Here is a 6391-nt window from a genome sequence, read left to right as displayed (position 1 = left end):
CAGCCGACACAGTCCCAAGGAGTGCCCCAGTACCACACCCCTGACCAGGTTCCTGTGCGTTAGGCTGCGCCCCGGGAGAGGGAGAGACCAGAGAGGAGCGTGGGGCAGCCTCTGCTGTGCACCTGAGGCAGCAGCCTGATCCATGATTCCCAGGACAGGGGGCTAAAGGCTTATGTCCTGACACACATCCAGCTTGTCCTGCCCTGTCTCACCTTATCTTCCAGGCCAGAGCCTGAATGTCAAGAAAAATGACACCTGCGGTTGGCTGAGAAGGTTGTCCGGGGTCTTTCAGAAGAGTGGAGGGGAGAGAAGAAACTTACTCTGGGCAAAGCTTTGAAATGCCTCTCTCCCACCCCCCTTTCCATTCTCTCTCCTGTGTTCTGGTGCCCTTTCTTGCAGCGCTAACTAGGTTTTCCATTGTCCTCAGGCTCTCCACTGGCTGAACAAATCCTGCCCACTCCTGCCTTCCCTCCAGGGCTTCATGCTTCACATGCAAAATTCTATCCTTCTTGTGACTGGATCTCAGCTAGGTTAAGATAAAACCATTTTTGAAAACTAATTCATACTAAGGGGTGATTGACAACTAGTCCCCACTCTCTTCATCTTCTCTACAGGTTTTTCCTTGATAAGTGAAATTGATCTCTAGTTGGTGGAATCCTAGGCAGCCATGTGAGGTAAGGTGGTCCACCTGCTGCTCCTTAAATCTTACCACCTACCTTCTCTACCGAGAAGTGACTAGAAAGAGAATGAATCTTCCGTTAGCAGCTGCCCAACCTCCGTCCAGCCAGCATCCTACATGGAGCCTTAGCCTCATCCTTCAGAGAAGGTGCCAGTTCCACTGTAGATGTATGCGGGCAGGCTCTGCTTCTCCCAAAGACAATGAGGCCCTGAATTCAGGTACCCACTGTGTCCAGGCCACCAACGCTTAGGGAGAACACACCTTTCAGCTAAGACAGGCCCAGCCTGAGGATTCTCCTACAAAAGGTCCAGCCATTCGGGACTTCTGTGCTTCCTGCCATAGAGCCTTCAGTTGAGCCTCAGGGCAGCTTCCTGCTTCCATCCCCCTCTGCCTTCCCTGGAAGCCCAGCCTTCCCCCTTTTCCTTCTGGCATCTGACACTCCTTGAAGGGAGATTCACAGTGAGACCCAAACGAATGTTCAGGGTGAGGCCCAGGCCCAGCCTCACCGAAGACACCTCCAGCCCTACCAGACCAGGGAGGGGGAAGAGAGCAGGAGAGCCTGGCTGCTGGCAGGTTGCTGGACTTAAGGCAGGCCCAGACAAAGCCATCTTATGAAACTTGGACTTTTCCAACAGTCTGTCCACCTGTGTATCAAGTGGGCAAGGAAAACTTATTACCTAACACCAGAAATGTGTCAGACTAACTTTGGGCAGGTTTTCCCTGATTGCAACACCAGCGGGTCATTCGGTTGGCCGTTTGCTCCCCAGCTTGCTACGCAGGCTCCTGGCAAGCTGTTTACACTGAACATTGGAAAGCCCGCTGCTCATATATATTATCAGCTCTGTAGCTTTTTCCCCATCAGCTGGAATCAATAAGAACTGCTTCTATTCTGAGCAGCAGATCAGGTACTCTCTGGATACCCATAAAGAAAAGAAGGAATAATAATAGTCATGTGAATTTGAAAATCTAATCTCCTCTCACAAGCTGGGCTGTGGTTGAGGAACTGGAAACTGAGCTGGTTTCTCATTTCTATTGACTGAACAATTTCTTTTCTCCTTCTGTATCTAATATTTCCTCCAGTTTCTCTTCCCTCTTCACCTCACCCAGATCCTTATTACATCCTATATGTGAGATGAAATCAAAGAAGAAAGCCAGAGGAGGCTATTTGTAAGCTACTGAATTTGCTTTCATGTGTGATGTTTTTATAAGGCTCAAGTGGCCATATCCAATGAGGAAATCCAAAAACATTTGGAGAAATGCAGCATTCCTGAGAAATTCATAATTCCTAGACCCTTCTCCAACCAACCTTCCCTCCCCAGCACCCCACTAACTCCCAACACACACACACACACACACACACACACACACACACACTTGAAGGAGACAAACAGCCAAATCCTGAGGTTAAAGAGAAATGGTGCCATCATGCCCTGCTTTCTAGTGGCCTCTACTCTGAGTTCTTCTTGAAAAAGAAAAAAGGAGGAGCCCCTGACATTCAGAAGCTGGCCTGGCACCCACAACCAGGACCTGCTGTTCTATTAGACGTAAACAATGTCATAGAATCCCAACCTCAGATAAGGTTCCTCTGTGACCAAGATAAAACTGGGCAAAGCAAGGCCACTTCATAATTCTCTCTAAGCACAGACAAAAACAAGGTCACTGTGCCCACCACAAAATGCCACACACCCTTTCTGGGCTAAAGTGAGTGGCTGCTACGTGTTTACCTGTTACAGCTCTGTTTTCCTACTAGTCCCTCCCTATGGATAAAATGTATTGAGGTGCACAGCTCTGACTATCGCATACAGAGCCCACCTCGCTTCCTCAGACCCCTCCCCCCCACCAATGGCCCGACCCACGCCCAAATGCTAGCGTAGGTTCTAGCTCCCTTTTCCTGAGACACCTCATTGTTCCCCATGGTATGTGATATGTTCTCACTCACTGCAATGAGTCATAATCCCAATTTATTTATCTGCAGATGTGTTCCTGGGGGTCTTTGTTTAAAGGACATGACACTCTGCAATTGCCCTTCCTTATTTCCTCTCTTTGTGTATTTGTTGTCTGTTACCATGAAGCGGTTAAGAACATGAATTTTGGAGTCAAATACCTGGCTCCAAATCCCAGCTCTGCATGACTTTGGCAGGTGACTTGGCCTCTCAGAAACTGCTTCAGGAAAACATGTCTATCCTCACACGGAGCCAAGAGGATGCAGCAAGATATGCAAAGCGTGCGCTGGAATGGCTAACAGCCTGGAAGAGATACCAGCAGGAAATTATACCATAAATCTGGTCTGAAGAACTCTGCTTGGCCCATAATCACTGAGAACATGCCAACTAATGTCATCTTGCTTCAATTTATTGAAATAAGTTTAACGACCAAATATACTGGTCCAAATTAATTGGCCCTCAAACAATAGTTATGAGGAACAGCTTTTCAGCAAAACTCCTACTTGATAGTGGAAGAATGTACCAGGGTCATGAAGATAAGGCGTTTTAATGGATACATCTCAAGGTCTGTGTTGCTGGTTTTTAATTCTCACCCGAGGATATGTTTTTATTGATTTTTAGAAAGAGAGGGAAGGAGAGAGAGAGAAACACTGATCGGTTGCCTCCTGCACACACCCTGACTGGGGACTGAACTCACAACCCTTCGGTGTCCAGGATGATGCTCCAACCAACTGAGCCCCCCGCCAGGGCTCTGTGTACTATTTTTTAGCTATAAATAAGATCTCTGCCCATGCTGCCTTCACAGAAAAATCTCCTAATCTCCTGACAAGGTGATATTCTGAGGGGAAAAGAAAACAACAAAAGATACTAGAGTCAAGAGAGACCTGGGTTCAAGTCTCATCTCTTCTGACTTTGGGAAGTTACTTAACTTGAATGTGTTTTCTCTTTGCAGTATGTATATTCCTACAGGGCTATTGGAAAGTTAAAATACAAAACACAGGGATATTAACTAACAAGAAGCAAGCATTCAATTATTATTATGCCCCACCCTTCACCAGCCTCTCCCCCAAGGTCCAAAATTACACACACACACACACACACACACACACACACACGCACACAAGGTTCACTTTTATTTGCACTTTCACTTCAATAGCTGTCAATGGAGCAATGGAGCCTTTGCCTGTACAAGCAGCTTCCTGGGATGGGACCTCTCGCTACCTCCGCGAATACTTTCGAAACCTACCAGGCCCTCTCAGCAGGTACAGGATGGTCTTCAGGGTTCTAAAGCCAATCAAGGAGGCAGTAGCTTAAATACACAAGGGACTAAGGAATAGGCTTTTTAAAAGAAGTTTTGTAATGTGATTGGCAAAAACTAAATTATGAAATATACCTGACTATGCTCCATCCTGTGGGACATGTTAAAGGCCTTTGACAGGGACTGAGTATGTATAGGACTTGGGGAAAGTGGAGGTTTCGAGTCTGGCAGAAAATGTTTCATCTCACCCAAGAGTCATTCACAGAGCATTTTTGGGCCCCCAGGAAACCTGTCTGATAGAAGCTTGAGTGGAAGGGAGGGTGCTAAGGGCAAAAAAACCCAGGGAGAATGTCTGGGAAAGAGCTGAGAGAGACCAAATGAGAATGGAACATACTGTTTAGGGTCCAGAAGATACCAACCTTCTCTAGGAGCTAGGACAGGGATATAGCTTCAGGAAAACTACCCAAAGAATGAGAGAAGCCTGGCCGGGCCTGGCTCAGCAGTTGAGTGTTGACCTAGGATCCAGGCGATCGGGGTTCGATTCCGGGTCAGGGCACATGCCCAGGTTGTGGGCTTGATCAATGACTCTCATCATTGATGTTTCTGTCTCTCTCTCTCTCCCTCTCCTTTCCTCTCTCTGAAATCAATAAAGCTATATTTAAAAAAAAAAAAAAAAAGAATGAGAGAAGCCCAGATGAGGGAATTATTATATAATGATCTTGTAGTCAAGAGACCTGAGTTTGTGCCCTGAGTCTGCCACTTACTAATTGTGAGATGTCTGGCAAGTCCCCCACCTGTTTTTAACTTCCACTTCCTCATCTAGCCTACTTCTCTCAAGATTCAGCAGGATCCATAGAGTACATGTAAAAGCAATACAAGCCATCGAGTGCTATGAGTGGTAGTATAAGAAAAAAAACCAAAAACTTTAAAGTAGCCCAGTCTTCATGCTAAGTCCAAACAGACTGCACCCATATAATCCTTAGCAGTTATGGTAGGCATACCTACAACACTCAAAAAACGTGGCCTCTTAGTGGCAGCTGAAAATGAAAAATACACAGGGCAGGAATTGCGGGGGAAGCTCTGCTCCTTGGAGACCAAACTCCCCTGCCCAACTGTGATAAAAGAGCAGCCGCAGGCCTCCAGCCTGTCCCGGGGCTCCAACTCCCACTGCAGGGCAAGTGGCACAGGGGGAAATAAAGGTCTTAAAAAATTATCTTCCACCTCAAGAAGTTTCATAATGAGTCACTTAAATGACTTGTACATTATCTTGGTTGAAAGAATTATCTGAAGAATAGTGATAGGCATAGTACAGTGATTACTAACATTTAAAAAATGCAGGTGCCTTGTTTCAGCTGAAAATGCACAGGGAGTTTCCACATAGTAGTAACTGTATTTCACTTCCATTGAGTGAGAAATGGGGTTCTCGGATATGGACCCTCAAATTCCTTACACACATTTTTATCTTGCTTTACCCTCAACCACGGCCAGGGACCCACAGCCTCCAGACTGGGGACCCCTAGACTGGCCATCAGCCATCACAATAGTTCAGTCTGTGTGTTATGATAATTAAGAAAATTGGAACAGAATGCTAAAGAAAAATTCTGCAGAAAAGAGAGAAGAGCAAGAGGGGGAAAACACGAAAATCCTCATTCTTTCTGTGCTAATAAAAACAAAACAAAACACTTTTACTTGTTCCTACTGAGTTAAAGGTAAACCAGGCCAGCCCTAGGTAAACCTATAATGTCTATAAAGTGTATTTTCCCTGTCAAATTCTCCTTCCCCGCTTGGGTGGTGACTGCTGTCTTTCTTGGGAGCCGCCTTCCCTCCCTCTCCCTGTTTGGGAAGGATTATTAGTTTCGCTTTTTGGCTGGCACTCATTCATGCTCCAGTTTAACAAAGTGTCATATAATAACGACGACTTGAGAGACCCTGGAGCACAGTTGCACAATACTTGCTTAAGAACATCAACATCTACATTATTTATGTGCCCACTTACCTATGAAAAACAAATACTTTTCTTCCTGTTGACTCAGTATCTATTTCCTATTACCTTCCTTAGATTATCCCCCCACGTCCCCACCCCTCCCCAGGAAATTCAGCAGCACCTGTGGCTTCTCTCCCACATCACTGCCACTACTAAAGTCCCTGCCATGAGCCCACCTTCCTTCCAAATGAAAGGCTTTCCAAACTCTGGGCTCCCCCCCCCTCCTGTCCTATAACCAACCAGGTGTGCCCCTTAGGCCAGCCCTGTTGTATCCATCACTGATCACGAGAAAGGAACAGACACAAGGCGATGAAGGGAACAAAACCACGCGGTGGCCCAGGAAACTAGACACAGAGGCACCCGCCTGGAGCTGCTTATACAAGGTGGCTGTACTCGGGAAGAACAGAAGAGAGGAACAGAGATGAAGAACAGAAGGAGTGGGAGGTCTGGTCTCCTTTGTTTTGTTTTTAAGCTGTTTGGGATTAGGGATACTGAAATAAACACATCCGTAGGCCTCACACAACAGT

The sequence above is a fragment of the Miniopterus schreibersii genome (genome assembly GCF_964146895.1).
Source record: "Miniopterus schreibersii genome assembly, chromosome: 5".
Taxonomy (NCBI): domain Eukaryota; kingdom Metazoa; phylum Chordata; class Mammalia; order Chiroptera; family Miniopteridae; genus Miniopterus; species Miniopterus schreibersii.
The sequence above is the reverse complement of the archived record's forward strand: the minus strand, read 5'-3'. Positions refer to the sequence as shown.